Raw genomic sequence first — 12,764 nt, 5'->3', positions numbered from 1 at the left:
ATGAAAGTTCTTTGACTTCCTTTCCCAGGCTTTTAGATACAGGCATCCTCTGGCACATCTCCCGCTCATAGGCCAAGCGGGCCTTGAAATCTCTCGCTTCGAACATAGTCTGTTCACTCACACTTCTTGTATACACTGAGCATGCGTAGGGGCCATCTTTTCGGATTCTTTTTCTCAATTCACTTAAACAGCCTTTTTAAAACGAGGCCGCACAGGCCTCAATGGGAACTAATGCGAAAATAAACACAACAGAAATTAGATTTAGCATTTTAACCATTCTGTTTACCTCCCACTATTCCTAGCAAAAGCACAAAAATAAGCGTAATTTTACTCACCATCTGCATTCTTTATTGCCACAAAACTTCTAATATAAGCACAAATACACACGTTTATTTAGCTAAATCTACAATACCACAGCTCTATATTAATAAGACTCGTATGTTTTTCATTAGTATTTTATTTCTGCGAAACAGCAATTAGTTTTCCCACGTGTTGTGTCGACTTTACGTGCATTTTGTTGATTAGTTTACATGCTTCATTCTATTAGTATTTTTATGGTTATGAGAGATTAACTTTACAAGGGGTACACAAAAAATTTCGTCTCTCCCTTGCTCCATCAACTCCCCCCTTTGGTGATTTATCACCAAAATCATCCCAACTAAATTTTCTAAGAACATGTTTCAGGTTCTTCAGTTTAGATTTTAGTATCTCTTACATTTTGTCCTTTTGAGTTTTTATACATTTTCTCTTTAAACTCTTCTAATTCAATTTCTCCCATTTCACGTTCTCTTTGTTTATTGTTTTCTATATTCATTTTAATTTGTCTTTCAACTTTTCTTTTCCTAATACAGACACAACCTAATCTTAATATTAATGCTATCATTATTACTATTGTTACTGGTATTAGTATTTTTCCCACTACTGAGCTACCTATTTCTACAAACCATTTCTTTACAGCAGAAAAAGTCTTACCAAGTTTCTCCAGAACACCATCAACCTCCCGTGGAGTAATTTCTTTATATTATTCAGTGATATTTCTGATATATCTTTAAATGCTCTGACTTTTGTTAGGAATGTACGTACAACAATGTTGCACTTTCAATACTCCACAAACTCCTCCTTCTTTTGCTAATAGAATGTCAAGTAAATGAACATAGAAAGGTGCCCCACCATTTATTTTTTATCCCACACTTGAGGGAAGTTGAAAACGCTGTTTGTCGTACTCAACTAGGTATTTTTATTTATACCATCCAATTTTTTGAATATCAAATTCTTTTTTGTCAAAAAAACTTATTATGAACAGACAAACACATATATACAATGTACATTAAACATGTAGTGTGACTTATATACACGGCAACGTGTTATCCAACAAATATTATTCACTGTTGACAAAAAATTAAATGCAGTAACATTTTACAACAGACAGTGATATTTACAATATAATAAATGGAGCACACATTATCAAATGTGAAATACTCTGTGCGAAAAACAATCAGTGATAAAGTGAAAGAATTAGGAAAGGAACGTAAAGGCAAATTCGAAATTAATTATCAGCCAGCAAGTGCTGGTTTCCAAATTGTCCTTTTCTAATTGGCCGACGCGTTTCGAATCCAGGAGATTATGTACCGCATTCTCATCAGGGCACAATTATTCTGTCTGTGAAGTTTGAAAAAAGAGAATAAGTCAAGTCAAGTTTGCCCGCAGACCAAGCCTTCCCGCGCCTAGTGGTTGAAACTCTAAGGTACGTTTCTCGTCACTCAGTTCAGTGCTTGTGGTTCGAGTAATTTGCAGCCATATATACTAATTCCGCACTGTCTGCACACAGCGCCCTGACTCATCCTTCAGTGAGATTCCACAGAAGTACCCAATTTCACACACGAAGGCGACTGCCCCCGTCAAGCAGAGAAGTAGCTGACGGTATGTGCATTTTTGTCCCTGTTCCAACCGAACTCTGCATTTTATACGTTCTGGCCGCACTAATGTCAATTCACCCTCTTGCAGGAAGTTCTGCCCCCCTGACTCCTTTTGGAGCCGGTCCTGCCTGCATTCAAACCTTTTCCCCGAATTTGTTTCTGCTGAAGACCCGGTAGGTTCTTTTGCTGTATGTCACTTCATAGGGAGCCCGGTCTTTTCATCCCGAATACTCAAAAACGTTATTCTCTTTTTTCAAACTTCACAGACAGAATAGTTGTGCCCTGATGAGAATCCGGTACATAATCTCCTGGATTCGAAACGCGTCGGCCAATTAGAAAAGGACAATTTGGAAACCAGCACTTGCTGGCTGATAATTAATTTCGAATTTGCCTTTACGTTCCTTTCCTAATTCTTTCACTTTATCACTGATTGTTTTTCGCACAGAGTATTTCACATTTGATAATGTGTGTTCCATTTATTATATTGTAAATATCACTGTCTGTTGTAAAATGTTACTGCATTTAATTTTTTGTCAACAGTGAATAATATTTGTTGGATAACACGTTGCCGTGTATATAAGTCACACTACATGTTTAATGTACATTGTATATATGTGTTTGTCTGTTCATAATAAGTTTTTTTGACAAAAAAGAATTTGATATTCAAAAAATTGGATGGTATAAATAAAAATACCTAGTTGAGTACGACAAACAGCGTTTTCAACTTCCCTCAAGTGTGGGATAAAAAATAAATGGTGGGGCACCTTTCTATTTTCATTTATCTAACTAGGCCCAGCCTCCCCATTTGTCCATCAGGGCCAAGCTCCTCTTTTGTTTCCCAATAGAATGTCAAGAGCAAGTCGATTTTGCATCACCATAGCTCTCATGGCAACCATTTCAGTGTTTACCATTAAAAATACTCCGGCAGTATTTGTTGATAAACGATCTACTATCGTTGATAACTTTCAAATTTAGTTTGCATTAAATGATATACCCTCTGCTGGTATCAATGCTCCAAAAATGTCACCTATTATCTCTACAAAACTCTCCCATCTTCTACGTGTTAATGGCTTACCTATCTCATAAATTCCATTAGTTCCTCTATCTACATGAAAGATTTTGAAAAGACCAGACCCACATAAAATGTCCCATACCAATGATCTGGCAATCTATAATAAGCTTTGTGTCAACATATAAAATCAATTGCAGGAAAAACAGGATCATTTCCCCCTTTAAACCCCCATCCCCCAATAATTATGTATGTGTCTTCACAATCACCTGCTCCCACAAAATAATTATCATACACAGTATTATCTCTATGAATACACAGTTTTCCCTGTTGGGGAAAATCTATTCCCAATGCAACATTATTGTCACCTTTTACATAATTTTCTTCATTAAATTCCCATGGGGTTGTTTTCATTTTACTTGCAGTTGCTTTTCTTTGATATACAATTCTTCTATCTTCTGCCATTTCTAAAAATACTTCCTCCTCCTTTTTTAGCTTACATGTTAAATTATTTCTAAAAGCATACTCTATAGTTAATTCTTTTGTTTCCAAGAAATATTCACCTAAAACTTTAGCAGGTTCCACTTTGTTTAGTCCATGTATTACAGACTCTTTAGCAAAAATGTCATCTACATCAGAATAATAATATTCTAATTTGCCTGTTTTATAAAATAAACTAGCTATTTCACTACAAGACATTCCATAAGTCAAACGAAGGTGATGATACGTTACACCTTCTGCTACTGATGCAGGTAACTGCATACAAACATAGCGATCACGAACATCCATCATTTCAACATATTCATACAATAATTTTGAAAAAACATTCTTTGAAAAATCATTAATTGATCTATCTTTATTAAGCTCAGTATTATTTATTTATTTATTTATTTATTTTATTTATCTATTTTCTTTGTTTTTATTTTATTTCAAATGTTTTATATAGCGCTACTGGACCCGAGAGTATCAGGGCTCTTTACAAGGCAGGTGAAAAGCAAACAATGGAATAGACTAAAATTTAGGCGAGAACGAGTTACATAATGATGCTGTGACAGCATGTCTAAAGGGGCAGGGAGAATAGAGATAGAGATAGAGATGGAGATGGATAACGAAAGTTAGGAGGGAGAGGGGAGTGAAGAGAGGGGGAGTAAGAGTACGAGGGAATAGAGAGGGGGAGTTGGGAGGAGTGCATAGTAGAGGAGAGGGGAGTGAGCAGGTAAGGAGTCATTAACATAAGATATCCTAATACTTAGATCATGTACAGTGTCATTAACATTGGATACCCCAATATTTGTTGAGAAGAAGTATTTTTAGTTCTTTTTTGAAGAGAGGGTAGGAGGGGTTGCAACTGATATCTTTTGGGATAGAGTTCCAGATAGTGGGAGCGTTACCGGAGAACGCACAAGATTGGGTTTTTTGACATTTTAGTCTAGGAGGGATGAGGACATGGGAGTTTGTGCTCCTCAGGCATCTAGAGCAACCTGCTTTGTGTAGTTTTGTTGCAAGGTAGGAGGGGGTGTTTTGGTGGAGAGCTTTGTGAGTGATGCAGGCAATCTTGTAGGTGGATCTACCTTCTATTGGGAGCCACTTGAGATTTTTGAGGACAAGGGAGATGTCATCAAATTTTCTGCAATCAGAGATGAGTCTAGCAGCAAGGCTGAGGACAGATTTAATTGGAGCAAGGTGGATTTTAGGGGAGCCAGCCAGAGTGGCGTTGCCGTAGTCAATCCTGGAGAGGACCAGCGATTGGACAACAAGTTTGAAATCTTCTGCAGGAATAAAAGGTTTAAGTTTATTGAGGTGGTGAAGGGTGAAAAGAGCGCTTTTGGATGTATTTTTAATGTGAGGGATGAGATTAAGATTTTGGTCAATACTGATGCCTAGGGATTTGACAGAATTAGAGGTGGAGAGATGGCAGTTTAGAGCTTTGATGTCATTTAACCAAAGTTGAATCGGAAGAGAATTATTTTTGGGGGAGAAAAATATGATTTCTGTTTTTTTGGGGTTCAGTTTGAGATGATTCAGATGGAACCAGGTTTGAATTTTTTCCAGGGTCACATTGAGGTGAAGGATGTCTTTGTGAGATTTGATTTTGTAGTATAATTGGGTGTCGTCAGCATAGAGGTGGTAATTGATATTAGCTTGTTTGAGGATGAGGGTGAGTGGTTCCATGAACAGATTAAATAGGGTAGGGGAGAGGATGGATCCTTGAGGGACGCCGAGTGAGACAGGTTAAGGTTTAGAGAGGAAATGGCTAAGCTTGATTTGTTGAGATCTATTTTGTAGGAATGAGGAGAACCATTTGTAAACGGTGCCTTCCAAACCGAATCGATCTTTGAGTGTGCTGAGAAGGGTGGGGTGGTGGACGGTATCAAATGCAGCTGAGAGGTCGAGAAGGATTAGTACTGATGATTCTCCTTTGTCAAGGGAACGATGAATGTCATCAATGATATTAAGCATAGCAGTTTCTGTGCTGCATCCCTGTCTAAAGCCAGACTGGAAGACATCAAGGAGGTTGAAGGAGACGATATGTTTTTCAAGTTGTAATAGGACACATTTTCACGGGCTTTGGATAGGAATGGAAGATTAGAGATAGGACGAAGGTTGTTAGGATCATTGGGGTCGGCAGCGGTGTTTTTGAGAATAGGCGAGATTTGACCAAGTTGAAGGGAGGCAGGGACACATCCAGTGGAAAGAGAGGAGTTGATGATTTTGGTCCATATGGGGGCAATGATGGATTTGAGTTCTTGAACCAGAGGGGGGGGGGATCTTTGGAGTGGGCAGAAGGTTTAAGTTTGACAATGGTGTTAGTGATCATAGCTTCTGTTACTGGACTGAAATCGCTCCAGGAGGCATTGTTTTTAGGAGTGGGGTTTGTTTTAGGAAGGGTATCCTGTTGGAGTAGAGCAGGGGGGGGGAACGGAGGTATAGAGCGGTGCAGAGAAGGTGGTCGAAGGAGAGTTTTGAGTGTTGGGGAGGGTGTGTAGGATGGTGGAAGGTTGTGGTGAGGATGGGAGGGAAGAGAACGAAAGTTCGATCATGTTGATTTTGCTTGTAAAGAAGCTGGCAATTTCTTCGCATTTGTCAATGGAGGCTAATATTTTAGGTGGGCCAGTGGAGGTTTGTTTTTTTACAATTTTAAAAAGTTCTCGAGGGCGGTTTCTGGCCTGATCTAGTTGAGAACGTAAGAAGGAGGCTTTTTCGTTAAAAATGTGTGTTTTGTACTGGGATCTAGCGGTTCTAAGGATAGCCAGATTGTCTACGCTTGGATGAGTTCTCCAGATCCGTTCAGAATGTCTAAGGGATCGTCTTACGTTGTTAAGTTCGGAATTGAACCAAGATTTAGGAGGAATCTTTTTTTGTAGTTTGAGTTTGATTGGGGCAATTTGGTCAAGGGTTTCAAGAATAGAATTGTTATAATGGTTGGTAAGGTCATTGGTGCTGTCAGAGAGAGGGGGGAGAGCTAAGTGAGCCTTAATTGCGGTTTCCAATTCGCCCGGAGGAATAAGGTGAAGGTTGCGGATGGATTTCTTGGATAGTGTGCTGGTGAGGGTGGGGGGAGCAATGGATTCAGTCATGGTGAAAAGGATAAGGTAGTGGTCAGACCAATCTACAGGAAGAATATTAGAGAGGGAGGCTAGATCTTTGTTCGTTATAATAGCATCAAAGGTAGCACCTTTGTTATGTGTGGGAGTATGGCAGAGTTGGGACATATTGGTGATGTCCATGGTATCGTTAAGTAGGATGACAGAGGGATCAACATTGTTGTTCCAATGGATGTTGTAATCACCGAGGAAGAGATTTTTAGAGTGTGAAAGTGACGATTGTATGATAAGATTAGTCAACTCTTCCGTAAAGGGGATGTTGTTTCCAGGGGGGTGGTAGATAGCGTGCAACCGGGTAGTGGGGGAGTCCGATATGATGAGATCGGCGCAAAGGTATTCAAAGGATGAGGGGTCTTGTAGATTGACTAGTGAGATGTTAAGTTCAGCTTTAAAAATTATGGCGAGACCACCGCCTGTTTCATCGATTCTGTCTTTTCTAATGATAGAATAACCAGGGGGGATAAGCAAGTCGAGGATGGGAGTGGAGTGGGAGGAGAGCCATGTTTCAGTTAGGAAAGCAATGTCAATGTTTTCACTAAGAATGGTTTCGGCGATTTCAGTGGCGTGACAGGAGGCAGATCTGCAGTTAATCAACATGCAGCAGAGGGGGTGATGACTGGTGGAAGGGAGGGGTGACAAGTAGGGATAGGTGTGAGTAGTTGGGGTGGTCTGGGGAGGAAGGAGAAAGTGAGAGTTTGCTTGTTCCTAAAGGAACTGGAATGGTGGACAGATGCGTGGGGTAGGAGGCAGATCGGCAGTTGGTCAACGTGCAACATAGAGGAGTGGGTTCGGGCGATTGGGAGGGGGGACAAGGGGGGATAGATCTGAGATGTTGGGGTGGTCTAGGTGGGGAGGGCGGAAGGGGGAGTCTTCTAGTTCCTATGGGTACTGGGATGGAAGATTTATGACTACAACGTAGATTGGATGACAGGGGATGTGGAGAGATAGTTAGGTTCAAGGAGTTGTTGGTTTTGGAGGATAGAGATGGAGAGATAGTTAGGTTAGAGGAACTGTTAGCTTCAGAGGGTGTTGGTTGAGTGCCATGTTGTGGTTGATTGGTCATGTTGGTGTTATATGGGGTCGCGATTTGTGAGGGTTGTTTGGGTAATGTGTCGGTTGTGTGGATGTTAGAGGGAGGAGTGAATTTGTAGGTGATAGGGTTATGGTGAGAGTATGTAGGTGTGCTGAGGAGGGTGTCAGTGTGTGAGGAGATAGTTTTCGAAAGGAGTGAAATATCATTTCTAAGAGAGGAGAGTTCTAAGATGAGGGACATAAGGATGAGTTCAATGGTAGGGGAAGCTGGAGAATGAGTTGATGGGTGTGGAGGGGCAGTACTTATTGGACTGTTCGTCAATTTAGGGTTGTGTGGTGTGGGAATAAAGTGTGGAGGAAGAGGTGAAAAGCCAGGAGGGGGTGGGAGGGAGTTGAGTGTGTGTTTGGAATAGAGGGAGATTTGAGGGTAAGAGGGGGATGTAGGAGGTAATGTTGTTTGGATGTAAGAAGTATTGCAAGGAGGCGGGATGTTGGGGGGAGGTTGAAAGGTGAGGCGTGTGCAATGGAGTGTAGAGAATTAGGAAGAGGCAATAAGGGGGGGAGAAGTGAGGGTAGATGGAGAGGGGGGTAAAGTTGTTAGGGTGTAGGAGGTGATGAAAGGAGGGGGAATGTTGGGGGGAGGTATAAAGGAGAGGCATGTGTAACAGTGCATGGCGAGTTATGAAGATGGGATAAGGGGGTGTGGGAGAAGAGAGGGTAGCTGAATGTGATTAGAGATGAGGAGGGTCTTGGGTATGAGGTAAGAGGGACAGGGATGAGATGGGGGGTGGTGACACTGGGGGTAGAAGACGGCTAATTTGTTGTTTATTGGGTACCGGAGAGGGAAGGGGTGAATCAGGAGGGAGCGATAGGGGGGAGGGAGAAATGAGGGGGGATGGGTGCAATAACAATTGGGGACAGTCAGAGGAACAAGGTGAGAGAGAGGGGGATAGAGTGGGGGTTTGTGGTGTAGTGCTAAGGTGTTTTCCATTGGGAGTAGGAGAGGGAGAGGTAGGATTATTAGGGAGCGATGGGGGGAGAGAGGAATGTAGGCAGATGACGGCGGTTGTTGGGGTAGGTCAGGGGAGTGAGGTAAGAGGGTAGAGGATGAAGTGGGGGGTGAAGGATCTAGGGCTAGATGGGGTGAGAGGGCAGTGTTCGGGGATTGAGTGGTGGTAAGGGATGAGGTGATAATATGTAGATCATTGGAAGTGGGAGAGGAAGGGGGGAATAAGGATGAGACGAGGGGGGAAAGGAATGGGGGAGATGCAGGCATTAGAGGTTGGGATTGGTCGGAGAGACAAGATATTGGAGATGGGGAAGAGAGGGGGGGAGGTGCGTCAAGGGGAAGAGGGTTATAGTGGGCCAGATTCAAGGGTTCTATGAGGGTTTGTGATACGGTATTAAAGTGTTGTTCAAAGATATCGAGGTGCTTTTCAGATGCTTGGATAAGTATGGTACCCGATTTGAAGATGAAGATATCTATTTTGCCAGAAAAGGATGAAGATGGTATGGTGGAGAGTTTAAAACCGTAGGGGATGTTGCGTGAATTAGAGATTAGGAAGTGACTTAGGAATATGCTTTTCCATTTAGAGGGGCGTTTAGTGAAGAAGATGAGGTTGGTGACAAGTAAAGAGTTAAGGTTGTTATGGTGATCAGCGAATAAGGTTTCAGGATGGAGACAGATAAGTTTGAGTTTGAGTTTTTTTTTGCCATGTTTAGAGAGACGGGGTGGGTAGATGATAGACCAAGAGTTAGGGCCAAATTTGGAGATGTGAGGGGTTGAGGTTGAAGGTGGAGGAGTGAGTGGAGGCATCGTTTAGAGAAAATAAGGGGGGGAGAGAAAGCACACCGGAGTGAGTACACACTGGTTTTCTAAGGGAGTGTGGAGGATGTGCTAATGGAAGAGGGGGGGTAAAATAAGTGAGAACAAAGCTGGTTACGCCAGAAAGTTGAGTGGGTGGAATTTAACTTAATCAAAAAAGGTGAGGGAGTAACGTAGTCTAAGGAGAAAACATTTTAGCAAGTGAGGATGTAAACATAAGATCAATGTGTGAGGTATTGACGTAAGTATATAAATAACAGTTTAAGGTGAGGGAGAGGCGGCCCAGAGAAATTAGTAGATAGGGTTGTGTAGTAGGGGAAGGAGTTGGGCAATATCCTGAACCAAATAGACAGTTAGGGTATAAATGTGATCTAACCCTAGTAACATAAGCAAACACATAGAGAAAAAGAAGGCAAAGTGATAGAAGGATTAAAGGATTAAACATAGAGAGCAGTCGGTAGAGTATCGTGAGACATATTACAATGATCGGCAATGGGGGTGGACTGAGCAGAGGAGAATCAAAATATACAATAAAACAGAGTATATAACAAAAAGAGGCTATAGCATAATGAACAGTCCCGTTTACATTGATATAAAATAGAAGGCGTCACAAAAAAGCATAGCCAAACGATATGAAAGAAGTGCACAAATAAAACATTTAGAACATTGTGAACTGAATGTGATCAAAAGGCTGTTAGACCGGAGGGAGCTAGAGATAGAAGTAGGAAATAATGAGGATAACTAGAATAGAAAGGGTATAGGTAGGAGGGGCATTCAGAATGGAGTATCAGTGGGATGGGTGATAAAATTGAGGGAGGTGGTAAAGGTAAAGTAATGAAGAATACGTAGTGTGATTGAGTGGGAAGAAGAATAAATAAAAGGCGGAATAAAAAAAGAAGGAAAGAAGAGAAAGGGAAGTAAGTGGAAAGAGGGAGTTATAATTATAGATAACAGGGGGTAATATATGTTAAGATAGAGTGCAGGGGAGAGAGGGACATATCACCAGGAACAGTCACTTAAATATAGAGAGTAGAAATTGAAAGGAATGACATATAAATTAAGAGAACATGATCAAAATAAAATGTTTAGACGGAGGAAGGACTAATACAAAATAGACAGTAATAAAAATTAAAGAGTTAAAGGCGAAGAAAGATATGCAGTGCAGAATTGAGAAAGAACAACAGTGAAATAATAAATTCAAATATAAATTAATAAAGTGCACAAAGTGAACAACAGTGAAAATAACAATCCAAGCATGAGTTTATAAAGTGCACAAAGTAATAAGGTAGAGAGTAGTGTGCCTATCACAGGGCAATCTAGTGGGGGGGGGGTGGAGATAATATCACAGATAAATAGGTGTAACATATAGTGTGAACAACTACACATCACATCACATCATGTTTCTTTTCACTCCTGGTGTGATCTTGTTTTCCATAAAAAAGTTCAAAATTCGGATTAATTGGAATAATTATTGCTAAAATGAGCCACATAAGCATTAATAAACCTGTGCAAATTAACCACATTCTACACCATTTACGTAAAATACCACATCTAGATTTTCTAGTGTAGTATCTAGGCATTTTCTTTTTAATATATATTTATAATTTCTTGTTCACTTCTTTGCACATGAAAAATATGTGTCCTTTAAAATCCTTTTGGTTGATTATGTCTCTTTTCTTTTATTTTGTTGACTTTTCTCTTAATTTGTCATTCTTGTTTTCCAATACAAACACAGTTCGTTTTCAATTGCCTTTTTCACTCACCGAAATCACTTTGAATCTCTTGACTTGTTTCAACTTCTTTTATATCAGGTAATGCAATGTAAATCCATTCAGGTGATTTATATTTCTGGTTTGGTTTCCTCCCTCTTTTTGATCTTTGTAAAATTTCTTTATTTCCTTCTATTTGACCTTCTTGACTTGTTATTTCATTCATTTGTTTCCTTTGATCTCTTTTCACATTTATCAGTTTGAACTTTACTTCTTTAATTTCTGTAGGCCAATTATCTCCTTTTCTTGGCTTTTTATTTTCAGGCTCAATTATTTCACGTTCAACTTTCCAAGCTCTTTTTCTGGGACTTTTTCTCAGAGCTGTTTCTCCTTCACCAGACTCTGTTTCAGACCTTATTTCACTTCCTCTTAATTTGAACTTAATGATTTCCGGTTCAACAACTGAATCTTGTTTTTCTTTAGCTAATTCAGTTCTTTTTACAAGGAACTTTTCCATAACTGGTACTTGGAGTCTCATCCTTATCGTGAGTTACTTCCTTTTCACCAGTTTCAAGATCAATGTTCCTTGTCTCTGAATTCTCTGTCTGATCTGCAGATTTCTCACTTTCACCAGTTTTATCTTGTTCTCTTTCAGTGTCCAAACTGGTATCTGATACATCCAGATGTCGACTTACAGGTCGATCGTCAAGATCTGGATTTTCAATTATCTCAATCAATCAATCAATCAATCATGCCATTTGTATAGCGCACTACTCACCCGGGAGGGTCTCAAGGCGCTTGAGGGGAGGGGTATGCTACTGCTCGAACAGCCAGGTCTTGAGTTGTTTCCTGAAGGCGAGATGGTCCTGGGTCAGCCGAAGGTGGATGGGGAGGGAGTTCCAAGTCTTGGCAGCCAGGTAAGAGAAGGATCTTCCTCCGGCGGTGGCTCTTCGGATGCGTGGTACGGCTGCGAGGGCGAGGCTGGTGGACCGTAGCTGGCGGGTGGGCGTGTAGAAGGTCAGGCAGTCGTTGAGGTACTTGGGGCCCAGGTCGTGGAGAGACTTGTGTGCGTGGGTGAGGAGCCGGAACGTGATCCTCTTGTCGACGGGGAGCCAGTGCAGGTTCCTCAGGTGGCTGGAGATGTGGCTGCGTCGGGGGACATCCAGGATGAGTCGGGCGGAGGCGTTCTGGATGCGCTGGAGTCTTTTCTGTAGCTTGGCTGTGGTTCCGGCGTAGAGGGCGTTTCCGTAGTCCAGTCGGCTGGTGACGAGTGCCTGGGTGACAGTCTTCCTGGTCTCGGTCGGGATCCAGCGGAAGATCTTGCGAAGCATACGCAGGGTGTTGAAGCACGATGAGGAGACGGCGTTGATTTGTCTGGTCATCGAGAGGGAGGGGTCCAGGATGAAGCCCAGGTTGCGTGCGTGGTCGGTTGGCTTGGGTGCGGTGCCCAGGGCTGGGGGCCACCAGGAGTCGTCCCAGGCGGAGGGCGAAGATCCCAGGATGAGGACTTCCGTCTTGTCCGAGTTCAGTTTCAGGCGGCTGTCCTTCATCCACTCGGCGACGTCTTTCATACCTTCGTGTAGGCAGGTTCTGGCGGTGTCGGGGTCTCTGGTGAGGGAGAGGATCAGCTGGGTGTCGTCGGCGTAAGAGATGATGTTGAGGTTGTGC

This window comes from Lissotriton helveticus, chromosome 5_1 (assembly GCF_964261635.1).
Source record: "Lissotriton helveticus chromosome 5_1, aLisHel1.1, whole genome shotgun sequence".
Taxonomy (NCBI): Eukaryota; Metazoa; Chordata; class Amphibia; order Caudata; family Salamandridae; genus Lissotriton; species Lissotriton helveticus.
Note: the sequence above shows the minus strand (reverse complement) of the source record.